General features: G+C 38.6%; 1 protein-coding gene across 1 annotated transcript in view; it reads left to right on the plus strand.

Annotated features, from left to right (window-relative positions):
• LOC139731041 (leucine-rich repeat serine/threonine-protein kinase 1-like) overlaps positions 1-14,401 on the plus strand; it is a 100,363-nt gene that overhangs the window by 16,137 nt on the left and 69,825 nt on the right. The window lies entirely within an intron of this gene.

Raw genomic sequence — 14,401 nt, forward strand, 5'->3', positions numbered from 1 at the left:
ATTATGTACAGTAGGCACATGAATGTCGGCACTACTTCATTTTAACCCATTTAGGACTAGTCCCGAGTATATACTCGGGCAGGTGCCTATAGGAAATGTGTGTTGTAGCAAAATCAAACCGTCCTCAAGGGGTTAAGTCTTACGTTATACTGGAAACCAAGCAGCTACTGCAGTCAAATGCAGACTATCACACATAACCATACACCACGTACAACCAAAAGACAACCCTTGATTTCTTTTCTTTTCTTTTTGACATAACACTCCTTTTACTAAAGGAAAATAATTCAGTGCTATCAAAATATACAAAGCAAGACTTGGATTTTGTGAGGTGATTAATATGCATAGTGTGCATAATGTCTGCTTCTGGTCTTTGTTTAGAAGTTGTTTCGGAACTGGCCGACGATCACCAAGTAAACCCCGTTCCATGTTCATGTCCCGTCTTTTTTCCCTCTACTGTGAGTCACTTTTGCGGGGGTTATCGCGGGACCGCAGCAACCTCAGCCATCCTAAAATGTACACATGACAGTCAGAATTAATCAGGCACTTTGGATGGATATCGCACCTGAAAAGCGATGCTCACTATCCACATTGTATTCCCGCCTTAGCATCGTTTTGTCTGCATATTAGATATGACCTCTCCTTGAGGTTGAGTATATTACCTACTACATGAAACCCCCTGAGTCATTTAAATTGCTCTTTCGAGGAATTCAGGAAAAAGATCTGGCTGTCAATTGTGATGTCATTGGGACAAGTAATATGACAGTAAGTTCCAACTTGACATGATTTTCAAAGTATTGGACTGAAGAGTATGTAGCGATCCTTGTTTATAATGCAGATAAATTTATCTTTGTTAGATGACGACAAATTATCCCTCAAAATCTTGGCTATTTAAGTAAATCTATGAGATAAATCAAATCAAATCAAATCAAATCAAATCAAATCAAATCAAATCAAATCAAATCAAATTGAATTAAAGTCATTCTGATCCAAATGTGGAAGTTGCACTTTTTGATCCTGGGTTGGCGATTTGTGCCAACAAGTAACAAATCTTCTGATTACTTGTTCTTTTGTGGTGGACTAAAGGTCATTCCTGCCATTTCTATTATTGGAGTTGTTCTTCTTCCTTGGCCAAGTGCCGTCTGCAAGGTAAAAGTTTACACCAATGTTGTCATTGTATTGACCATGCACAGGGGCGGTTCCAGGAATTCCGTATTTGTAAAGGGGAGGCGCCTTTGCAAAATTAAAGGGAGGCATGCACCCCTTTTTTCTTGATATCTCTTTTGTTTTAACCAAAAATAAACAGGAGGCATGCACCCAGTGCACCCCCCCTACTGAATCCGCCACTGATGCATGATGCAATTGTAATGAGGGTATCACCAATATGTAGGTGCCGTGCGCAGAGCAGCATTTTAGATGCATTATGGGATAGCTCGTGGGACAAACTTGCCCTGGTTTTGGCTACACATGCACTTACATCACGCTCTTTGTTTATCCAGGGGTATTTTTTGTTGAAGATTTCTTCGCTTTCCATCATGTGACCAGCACACTGAAGCCTTGCAGTAGTGAACCATGACTCTAGTGACCTCAAATCAGTAGAGCTTAGACCCTTTCAACTCTTTTAAGCTGAATTATAGCCAAGAAAAAAAGGGCCAACGACAGAAAAACAGACAAAGAACTCTGTTGAATCGTATGGGAACTGCGACTCGTGTGAGACAACCGGAAGCGAATAAGGGACCGAGGAATCCCACAGTGCATCTGTGACAGAGCTCTTCAGTGTGCGCAGAAGTTCTGCGCATTGGCGATACCGAGAATTCATTCTCTTTAGTGACCAGAAGAATGTCTCACATGGCAATGCATTTTTCATTCATATCAAAAGTTTGTGAAGAATTAAGTAAAATCAAAGAATTAGAACCCGTTGTGGTTTTGAACTCAAGTTCTGCAAAAGGTTTTATCACCAAATATGTAGTAAAAACCTTACCAGAAGAGAAATTTAGATACATCTAAACAATTGTATGGCCATGTGATATTGTGCGTGAGCAGAAAGTGTTTTCCTTTTTGGGGGAAAATTGTGTTTAGAAAGGGTGTAGATCTTTGGCTTGGTGTCAAAATGATTCAAGAGATTACTATGATGTTTCGTAGGAAGTGTGGAGGTGTTAGATGTATATTTGTTAGATGAAAATGCTGCCAATGCGTAATGACTGAGGGAGCTCATTCGTTGAATCACTGCAGGGGATTCTTCATCACCATTGGCCAAGCCGTGATGGCTTAATTGAAACTGCTGCGGTGCGGGATCAAAGCGTGTTGGGATAGGGCTCTCATCCTTTTAACCATCACCCTGGGTGGTGAGTCTCACATCAAACCGATAATCCAGCTGGTGTGAAGACACCCCCCCGAGACTGACAGTAGACTGAGTCGTAATCACATGCTTACTCCGACATCCCGTCCCCTCCAACTGCCCTCTGGCTGTTCGGCTGCCTGCGCTTCCGAGCACACAACCCCGTCCGCCCCTCTGTGGGTAAAGCTCTGCTGGCATAGGAGGGTCGGTCGATTGTCGCAGCATTAGGATGTGAGTTATTTTGGGTGAGGATGATACATTCTCCGCTCCGTCTCACCCCTCTGTGCATCAGGACCGCCTGGTACTTGTCGCAGAATTCTTTTGAAGACTTTGCAGGATCCACCCCAATCTCATCTGGCTCAGCTCTAATCAAGTTTGAAATCTGGAATTGATAAAATCATAACTTCTGCTCGTGGACAAGGACGCTGGTCTATTTTGGGATAAGCAGATGAACAGGTATTCATGTGTTCTACACAGATGCTCAGTGTTGGCACTCTTTACCGAGAGCTCAGTCTTCTATGATCTTAATAACTTCCGCCGATGAGAGAAAATCCATTAAGATCCTTTTGCCGTCTATCACTTAATCATTGAATTGAAAAACAAAGAATGTTGTGAAACCTCCTGTAAGGTAAACCACCGAATTGTAACCCTGTGCCTTAAAGGGTTTTCCTTCAAAATTCTCTGCGGGAATCAGTTGTGCATAAACAATTACATAATCATGATGATGTCATGGAGATTACTGGAAGTCATGTTCTGACAAAATGTGGGCCTCAGGATATGTGAGGTTCTTGTAGAGACATAGAGGTACAACCTATGTGATCTTCAAAGGGTCTTTCTCTTGTGTGTAACATCAAACCAGGGAGATTCCCATATGCTTTTCTTCAATGTTGGGAAAGTCACATCATTGAGCCAGAGTTCTTGGGTTCTGTTGGATCTATTAGTGGCGTAACAGAGACGAGCTCTCAAAGTGGTGCATTTGATATCTTTCATTCTCCAACTGTGAAGGCAGGACACGATTCTTTGACTATAATCAGAACGATAGATGAGAGCACGCAAGTTCTTGAGGATCCATTAAATTGAAGTGATCTTCACTCTCAGTGTCCATTTACTCTAGCTGAAAGTAAATACGGGACCCAATAATGCCTTGATCCTGATGGCTAGGAAAGTGCGCTTGTTCATTCTCAATGATATGTGAAAGAGTTCTCAATATCAGAGCAAGGAGTCCACATTTCATCAGACTCTCTCAGTTTCCAGACCGTGAAGACAATGTATGATGATGATTGACGTGGTATGGTGAAGGGAATACTTAGCGGACGATAGACTATTATACCAGGTCTTGAGGAAGATAATTGTGAGTTACCCTCTGCGAGGCAATCGTCGTCCGAGGATTCAAGATGTCGTCACTCACGCTGAAGTGCAAGAAGAATTTCATGTCGCTGGGGAGAAAGTGGAGCTCCAGGTCATGGAACCAGGGCGACACGGAACCCCTGCGGAGGAGGAAGAGTGAGTAACGTGTGGGCTTTTCCTGACAGTCCACTCCAAACGCTGGACATCACTAAAATCAAGGGTCCTACTTTACCCATTCTTTCTGGGAATAGGGTATACCAGGCTAATATAATGTCAACTCATAGACAGGAACTGGGCATGCCAGGCTCTCGAAATGTACGCAAGAGTGCCTGCATTTGTGGCCAACATTCATGTTTATTTGCATTACACCGCTAAGTGCTAGAAAAATGATTTTTATTGAAAGATCAGAGTTCTGAGCACTATCAATATCTGATCTGTTCTCGACAAAAGGTGTGAGTTGTTCAAATGTGTTGCTAATGCAGCAATGAAGATGCTTGTAGAGTGCCAAATGTGTAGTACAGTTCTGTGTTTTGCCATAGGTATTGGTCAATAACTTAGGAAGGCATTTCAATGTATAGTTTGTGGTGATCGTGATTGTAAAAGTTTATTTGTCTTTTCTTACCCCAGTAGCTAGTGAACTTGTTAATGCCATGAGCAGCCTGTATCTTACTCTTCAATCTAGTGGAGAAGTTGTATATAGGCAGAAGTGGCAACATCTGAAGGGAATAATCATGCAAAATAACAAACGATGCACCATGTCGATACCTATCAATAACATAATCAACAAGGATTACTCTTGAAGGTGGTTGTAAAATTATTTTAAACTCTGGCGATGTCAATTATGTTCAACATCAAGTACATTCAGCTTAGGTTTGCAACGTGCCAGTCCATTTTAGGTATTGGTATGCTGATATTTTTCGTCTAGGTTGTAATATTCAAGGTGTTTAATTTTCATGACAAATTGAAGGTACATTTATTGCGATACCAAAAGAAGGTGAGTATTGAGAGATATGTTCATTTGTGCACCATATCACCACAACACAGTTTACTGACTTTGGTACAGACTTCTTGATTATAAGTGGTTGGTCCTGATATCAAATATTCAAGGAACCAAGCACCGAAACAACCACTGCACAGTTTATGTTAGAAAGTTGCTTTCCAAGTGTAGGTGCAGTTTATAATCGTGCAGGATATGTTGGCTCTTGAAAGTACAGTGAGAACCAGAATATCAGTTTAAAAGCAAAAAAAAAAAAAAAAAAAAAAGGTCAGTTCAAAAGTCCCTTAGAACATGCTTCTGAGAAACCACAAAATACAATGTGCACAGTAAAAGTACAGTAAGTATGTGTAGGTCAGTTTAAAGCCCATAGAATTGTGCTTCTTAAAAACCACAAAAAGCCCATAAAAATATGCTTCTTAAAAACCACAACATTGATCTTGTAAACATTTTTTGACAGTTAGATTAGAGTAGGAAGTATATAGTCAAGATGGATTATCAGCCAAAGTTTTGAACCAATATCATATTTTGTACTTCTAGTTTCAGCCCTGTATCCTTCCTTTTAAAGTTTGTCAGTTCTGCCTTCTACAACTTTGGCACAGTAGCATGTCGAAAGCTCACTTTTCTCTTCTCCACAGCTTCTCCATTAACTCTTTATGTGCTACGTTCGCCCATCGGACTCAGTCGATGGCGTGCCAACTTCGCATATTCTGCTCAAACGGACAAACCCGCCCAATATGAGTGATAAATCGCCAAATGCCTCATAACAATCAAAACGTTTCTCGCGCATCCACTCCTCTCGCACAATAACTCGCATTTATGTGGTAATTGACTATCAGGCAGTGCTTCCTACTGGATTTGAAAGAAAATTCAAAGTTTCTGTCACTGTTTTTTATGCAAAAGTTTTGTGTTTTCAGTAATGTAGCTATTGGTCCTTTGAAAGAAAAACAATCACAGATTTGTCATACAATTTACATCAAATCAAAGCTTAGTATTTTCTGTACAACTTTGCTCACTATATGTCCAGCTTACCAGAAATGTATAGAAGCTACATAGATTTGAAAAGCAAAATGTTTTCTCAAAACATGACTACATTGGTGTCTCAGAATAATGTGGCACACGGGGTTTACACCATGGCACATAAAGAGTTAACCCTGGATGTGTGTGAGAATTAACTCAGCTGTAACTTGCTGTGATTTTTCATAATTAGCATTTACAATTATAGTTAATTTTCCTAAACTTTAAAGCTGTTTATGAGTTAGCTCGCCCAATCAGGCGTGAAAAGGTACCTCTCTCCAGTGGAAAGTCACGGTGATACAATGGCACGGTTATTGCGGTCATGGAAAACCTGGAAAAGTTATGGAATTTTTAAAATGTTTTTCCAGGCCTGGAAAAGTCATGGAAAATGCAAAATTATATATATATTATTTAAAAGTCATGGAAATTCATGAATTTGTATAATTTTTGCCTTTTAGTAATGTTTTATCTTCAGTGTAATTTTATTTTTCAGGAAAACATTTCATGGAAATAAATTGGATGAACTCATTTGCTACAGACAGTGTTGGGGTGGTATACACACTGTCACTTAACACGGGCACTTCTTATCTAATAGTGCATTACTATATCACTAATCATTATAATTCTCATGGAGTTACTGTCCAAAGAAGAGTCTTTGATTTCTTTAATTTTACATGGAAAAGTCCTGGAATTGATTTCAGTAAAAGGTGCAGGAACCCTGCAATATTAAAGGACAAGTTCACCTTCATAAACATAAGGATTGAGAGAATGTAACAATATTAGTAGAACACATCAGTGAAAGTTTGAGGAAAATCAGACAATCCGTTCAAAAGTTATGAATTTTTGAAGTTTTTGTGCAGTAACCGCTGGATGAAAAGACTACTGCGGTGTGTGAAAAACTTAGATGTCACATGCGTACAACAATATAGGGAAAATATAAAGAGAATTTCACAAAATTTCATCTTATGAAAAAAGTACACATTCCCCCGACTCGTTACCGACAAATGTTATGGGTAATATTATTCCCCCTGCATTTAGAAAGAGGCAAGTCAAGTGCTCTTTTATTATGCGAAAAAAGTGAAAATATGTTGAATTTTCTTTATATTTTCTTTATACTGTTGTACGCATATGACTCACAAGCTGTAGTAGTCTCCTCATCCAGCGGTTCCAAAACAAAAATTTCAAAAATTCATAACTTTTGCATCGATTGTCCAATTTTCCTCAAACTTTCACTGATGTGTTCTACTAATATTGTTGCATTCTCTCAATCGTTATGTTTATGAAGGTGAACTTGTCCTTTAAAGGATATTGAAAGTGATCTCTGCTCGTCGTCATTTTTTTTTTTCCAAGACGTCAGTGGAAATAGATGAAGAACACACTCCAGTATACTTGCCAATCTGTGAACAAAGTGCAGGAAGGATTAAGAAAAGGCGTGGTTTATTCACAGTACATAGTTCTTATCCCAAATGCCATACATGGATGATCATATCACATGGAAATTTAGATGGCTTTACAGAATACAGTAAAGAGGAAAGAAAAAACAAAACAAAAACAAGGGCTGCAGTTTGAAGGTAGTCACCAACTTGAAGGCAGCTTGAAGAAGAATGGTGCCAACTCCCTCTTCCTGTGTAGAAGACGGGGAGGAAAAAAAGAAATAAGAGGAAAGCTGAAAATGTAGAAGTTCACATTAAGGTCCCCAGTGCCAATGACGTCAGCAATGAAGCCTTGACATTTCACTCTGATTGGTGTTTGTCTTTCCCCAGCTTTTCACAACATCCTTTCATGTCTATGCTATCTTACTTTTTGTTTTCTGTAATCTCTCTTCTTTTTTTTAAACAGTGGTTTAAAGTTTGTTTGTCCCTTTTTTCAATCTTGGAAATTAGATTCCTTTCACAAGCTGCTATATTGTAGAGACCAATTCAGGCCTTTCCTCAAAATTATACAACTGGAAACTTCTTTATGATGGGGAGGGAAACAGTGAACTAAAGATCTTTCGAACAGTGACTTATTCGGACCTGAAACAATTCCAGATTTTATTCTTGGAACAAAAGAGGAATGTATCCTCGAGTGACATCGGACTAGTTTTTCATTTATTTCTTGAAAACTCTTTTAAAAGTTTATTACTATAAGATTTCATACACGATGTTGACAGACATCATTCTTCAACCATGCAAAATTTTGTGACGTTGGCAACATGGATAATTATAAAACCTTAAAAGGTAGGGTAGGACATATTCTATCTCTTTCAACAAGGGGACAAGTTTGAAAATGAAATGGGTTAATCCCAGCAGGGACCAGTATTGTACACTAGTTATGACAGTACATGTGTACTTCAAATTGACACTTTTTATTTGGATGAGAAGTCTATGTTTGGTATAGTTATATACATATGAAAATGATTGTTCAAAATCAAACTTGAAATTAGAATGAAACAAGCCTCAGATTGTTTACATCTAGGATGTTTGCATATTGTCAAGGGCAAGAAGATATTATTGACTTTTAGTGTTATGTGCTGAAATTGAGATTGAGATTAGTGTACCATGACCAGAGAATGTCATGTTTGGATTAATGAATAATCTTCTGAATGCATTTCTACATGCTTAGATTTTAATCCGTGGAAGACGAGTCCCAAGTATAAATACTCGGGCAGGTGTTTATGGGAAATGCATGTTATAGCAAAATCGGTGCGTCCTCAACGGGTTAAAAGATTACTTATTCTGCATTGATGACAAGGTTCATGACACTCTGACATTCTCAGATATTTTTAATATAGCATCGATTATGTATAATTTATGATTTCAATTGAACTACAGCAATATGATTTATACTATATGTGTAATGGGTTATTTGATGATTTGATTTTATAGAGGCAGATTTTATAATGGGTAACCTGTAAATTTGCCCTCTTTGATACGATATGAAAGATTTGTGATTGCATTTTAGTCATAATGTATAGAGTTTGCCCACATCTTGCTGTCACTGGATAGGGAAAGTAAGATATTAATACTGAAAGGCAACCTGCAATGTAACATGCCAATATGGCGTGAAAGCGTGCAAGTGGTGGTTAACCCGTTGAGGACAGGCTATTTTTGCTACAGCATGCATTTCCCATAGACCCCTGCCCGAGTATACTTGGGACTCGTCCGCAACGGGTTAAAGAGAATATTTCAAGGGTTGCTTGGGACCTGTAGCTATCGCTTGATGGTGGCAGAAAGGTATGAACACATTCCAAGCCTGCACGTAACTTGTTTCAGTGTCCAGGTGCCCGCCGTTACGGACCCAATGTTTAAATATGTGATGTGTCTATTTTCTGAATCAGGAAATTGTAGAGATGATTCAATATCCTGGGCTGGTAACGACTGCTCCACTGTGTAGTGCTGTAGTGTGTACGTATACTGCCCTGCCAGATGTGTGTGATCTACCTGTTAACAAGTCTGCTCTAAATATGGCACAGTCATATTGTATAAATCTGAGTCTGACCATCCATTAGTAGAGGCTGATACTCTATAAGCTGTTATTTTGCACAAGGGTTTAATTTGCACGAATTTCGCGAATCACAGTTGGATCATGTATTTAAAAACACACGAAAAGTCGCCATGCACTAGGGTAGTAATGCATTTATGTTAGCATTGGCATACATTCGCAGAAACAACATCTTGTGAAAATGTATGTGGCCTCATATTCACGAAAATAAATGTACGCAAAAATAATAGCTTATACAGTAAAGTATGCAAACATATGTTTACCTGAATGGGTAATGATGTTACATACACTATATTCTTGACAGCTCATTTGTTCTGTGGTGATTTTATGATATGTGTGTTTTCATCCCCACCCCCCATAAAAAAAAACCCCAAATGACCAAATCTACCCAAGAAATGGAAATATAGCAGGTCATCAAATAAACACAGACTTTACAAGAAAATTGGCCATAGAGGTTGGGTGATGTCAGGTGTTCAGGAGAATCCAATGAAGACTTGTCCCGAATATTGTTGGGCGGGTGTCTATGGAAAATGTGTGTTATATCAAAATCAGCTCATTCTTTAACTAGAAAAGCACTCTGAAAGGGCAGACCTCCGCCAAGCAGCTACTTTCCAGCGATGATCTTGCTCTTTTTTTTCCTCTCCACCTCTGGGGAAAAGCTCTTTGGGCTCTTTCATAGAGATCAGTGATTTCCACCCATAGGTACATGCTGAAAAATCGCCCGATTTTCCAATATAGAAGCCTTTGTTATGTCATAAACCCTCAGCTGCGCAGCGCGCCTCGCCCTAGCATGCAGAAAGTAGAGCACGCACTTTAGTGCGCGTTTGAAAACCTCAAAAATGCGCAGCATTATCTCCCAAGTTCAATGACCCTACCTGCCAAAATATCAACAATCCGTCATAAATGTCCAAAAAATTCTCAGATCACTACCAAAATTTAATAATTTGTTACTTGTGTCATTCTCAACCTTTCCTGTAAGTTTCATCCAAATCCGTTAACTACTTTTTGAGTTATTTTGCACACGGACAAACAAACAAACAAACTAACAAACTAACAAACTAACAAACAAACCAACAAACCAACAAACCATTGGTAACGAAAACATAACCTCCTCCCTTGGCGGAGGTAATAAAGCACAATCAATCAGTTCATATCACCAGGCTGAGTGTAATCTGCATGATATTTAAAGTGAAATCACATGAAAATATGAATTACACAGGGTGTAATGAGTTGAAGAATGTGACTCAAAATCTGCCTGGCATATCAGTGCAGGAGAGGCACAATATTTTAGGTTGGGGGGGGGGGGGGGGGATGGACCCGATCGATGTCTTGAGTCAGTAGATTTTTATGCTATTAGCAACTCATGAAAACAGCCAAGAGATTTTTGTGCTATTATTAAACCTCACCAAACATTGTGTCCCATAGACACACCATGATATGCAATTTTACATCTGCTGCAAGTTGAGAAATTGCCAACTTTGCTTAACTCAAAAAGGGATGAAACTCTTTTTGTCCTTTTGCCCCTGTGGTTCACAACCAAAGATTTAGCCTCCTGTGAAAGGGTCAAACAAATCCTACTTCATGGAACATTATTCTTGTGAAGTATGTTAATGCATCATCCAGTAGTGCAGAGTAGAATTATTCAGTAGTACTAGCATGCGCAGGTTTGAACATTTTATCTAGCTGATCTGTTGGTACATGGTGAATGTGACAAGCAGGTGTGTATGAATTTGGGGAGGATGATGTTTGTCATTGTGAAGGTTTGTTGATTGGAAAATGTGTATGGTTTGTTTTTGAAGGTTCTTCCTTCTGAAACACACAAATTCTGTACAACTACATGTAGATGTTCCTTATTCCAAAAATTTGATAGGGTTCGTCAGTCTGGATATGTGTACCGTCATTCTGAAGGTTTGTTAATCTGACGAGGAAATAAGGTTTTATTTTTAGAAGGTTCATTAATCTCACATTGAATAGGGTTCGTTATTCCGAAGTTCTGTTTAAATCTGAAATTGAATGAGGTTCGTTAGTCTGGAGGTTCACTCATCCCAAAAAATGAAATAAGGTTTGTTATTGTGAAGGTTCTTTAGTCTGAAAATGAAATAAGGTTTGTTTTTCCAAAGGTTTGTTCGTCCAAAAATCAAAGAAGGTTTTGGTAATATTACGAAAATGCAAAAAAAAAAATGCATACTAGCAAACCTTCAGAATTACAATAACAAACCTTTCTTTGTTTTCAGATTAGAAAACCTTCAGAATAACAATCTGTAACCTACGGGGAGTTATGATCTGTGAAACAGGAAAGTCAGCATCCTGTGGTGTTGTGGAAGAAAGGAAATCAAACTTTGGACACTCTGACATTGCTCATTCTATTTTTTCCTGTCTCTGAATTAGAATGACAATTCTCAGTAAGAAGTCAGCTTTTCTCATCTGCAGGTTTATGGATTGGATGGAAAAGGTTAAAGGACAAATCCACCTTCATAAACATAAGGATTGAGAGAATGCAGCAATATTAGTAGAACACATCAGTGATAGTTTGAGGAAAATTGGACAATCCGTTCAAAAGTTACGAATATTTTAAGTATCTGCGCAGTCACTGCTGGAAGAGAAGACTACTACAGTGTATGATGTCACATGCGTACAACTATATAATGAAAATAAAAAGAGAATTTCACAAAACTTTACTTTTTGAATAAAATGCACATTTCTTCGACTTGCTTCTGACGTATGTTAAGGGTAATATTATTCCCCCTGCCCTCTGAAAGAGAGAAGTCGAGTGTTCTTTTGTTATGCGAGAAAAATAGAAATATGTTGAATTTTCTTTATTCTTTCTTTATATCGTTGTACTCATGTGACATCACAAGCTATAGTAGTCTTTTCATCCAGCCGTGACTGAGCAGAAACTTCAAAAATTCATAACTTTTTCACGGATTGTCCGATTTTGCTTAAACTCTCACTGATGTGTTCTACTGATATTGCTGCATTCTCTCAACCCACATGTCTATGAAGGTGAACTTGTCCTTTAAATTCAGTACGTCTGCACAAAATCAGAAAGGAATGAACTATTGTAAAGATTTTTACTGATTCAAGAGCAAAAAAGGTGATTTTTTCACTTCTGAAATGTGTGCCATTATAAGGTAGCAATTTATAAGCTTTTTGAAAACTCTGCAAGCTATAAAACTAACAATGATATAGGAACAAGAAAGGGTACATTATTTTTACCTTCACGTACAAAATGCTGCAATGAATAGTGAAAATTATATAGTCACTGGGACTAGAGGGATTAAACAGTATGCATAATCTGAATGAATTAATCAAATCAAATCAAATCAAATCAAATCAAATCAAATCTGAGATCTTTAGTTGTCACCTCAATTATTGATGGCAAGCACCGCATACAAACAAGTTTCTTCTGCTGTGGAGTTTCCTAAATGCGATCAATGTGTTCACGTCGTGTTCCCGCCACCACGAAACCACCTTAATTTCCCCGAGAAATGACATGTCGCAGAGGCTTTTTTTTTCCTTTTCCGTGAAAGTCCTGAGATTCATAGCATAACGTCAATCTCTCTAATTGGAGCATCCTCAATTGTTGATGGGTGATACAAACACTTTTCTGTCAAGTTTTTCCTCTTTATTTTTTACATGTGTCATGTGACTCTTTTCATATGAACTTGGATATCCTGAGACTTGTATTACACTTTGTCTTATTTTTGACAATGTGTACATTGCTGTTATTGATATCAATAGAATGTTAGCAAAATGTTCTACCAAGTTTTTCCCTCATTTACCTGGGGAGTGTATGTAAATGAAGGGTTATAATAATGTCACGATGTATTATATATACTGGCTCAAATATAGAGCTATGCTGTTGATATGATAGATGTGCTCTTTATAGATAATGTGTTCGGATTCCTTTGCATCACACGCAGTGACCTTTCGCCACACAATGAATGTTTTTCGTCAAGTTTTTACGTCAGCAGTGAGCATTTTGGCGTCGTGCCCGCTTATTGCGGATGATAAGCAGTCCCAAACTCAACAAAATGGGAGGAAAAGCGTGAGCCACTGTGCACGGGGCAATCTCCTTCGCGACAAATTAGCGTGCGTAAGTTCCTAGATAGTCTGAGGACTGGCAGCCTGGAACACGGCTATTATCTGCCTACTAATGACTCCAATGTGACTCACTATCCACTCCTTTCCCCGTTGCCATGACGATTGTCTCATGATTCAGGGAGTGCGCATGTGGTGAGGGGGCAAAGAGAGAGAATTTGTGTGTGTGTGTTTCCAGTGTAAATTGTCATCATCCTCAAAATAATTGACTATTAAAGTCGAAATTTTGTGAAAATCTGTTTGTTGCCAAAGTCCAAGGTGCTGAATGAGATACAGCTAGTGGTATAGTTGCCTAACTCATATTGTACCCCCAAGTGGTGCAATTAGTTACGACTGGAATCTTGAATAAAGAATAGGAATTGAGAAGCCAACTTGTTTTTATAATTGCTCTCAAAACTTTCAAATATAACTTATGCAATTGTTCTATGTGGGTGACATTGTGACACAGGGAGACATTTAAGAGTCTTCTCAGTTTGAATGATAAGCTTAACTTTCTCCTGGATGATGCTCCAAGATAAGGGGAGGATCCAGGAACGCCATAAAGGGGGGGGGGGGGGGGGGAGGGGGTGCAAAGCAGTTTATATTTCTGGTGCCACTTTGGGGTTTAATCAGCTGACAAGCAACAACAAAAAAAGCCGTTCCAGAAACAGGAATTTTGTGCCACTTCCAGGTTTCATCAGCTGACAAGGAAAAAAACAAACAAGCAACCTTTTATTAAAAAGAAAGTGAGGAAAAAATAAAAATCTCTTTTCATATCTTCATTTAAACAAAAGGGAAAAAATTAAAGGGGGACATCCCCCCCCCCCCATCCACCACAGAAGATCCATCTTTTTACATTGCATTCAAGTGTGTTGCTCATGATCTTGTGACATCTAAATTAGAGCAAACTGATCAATCAATGAATTTATCGTGGTAGGTCACTGACAGTGAGGGGAGTTAACCCTTTTAGCCCCAAAATTTAAAATGGCTAATCTTCTTAACTCTTTATGTGCCATGGTGGAAACCCCCTGTGTGCCACGTTATTCTGAGACACAAAGATAGTCATGCTTAGAGAAAGAATTCTGTTTTTCCAATCTGTGTAACTTCTACAAATTTCTGTTAAGCTGGACATAATAGTGAGCAAA

Source organism: Diadema antillarum, unplaced genomic scaffold (genome assembly GCF_040938485.1).
Source record: "Diadema antillarum isolate AM-2024a unplaced genomic scaffold, OU_Dant_1.0 scf00000022, whole genome shotgun sequence".
Taxonomy (NCBI): Eukaryota; Metazoa; Echinodermata; class Echinoidea; order Diadematoida; family Diadematidae; genus Diadema; species Diadema antillarum.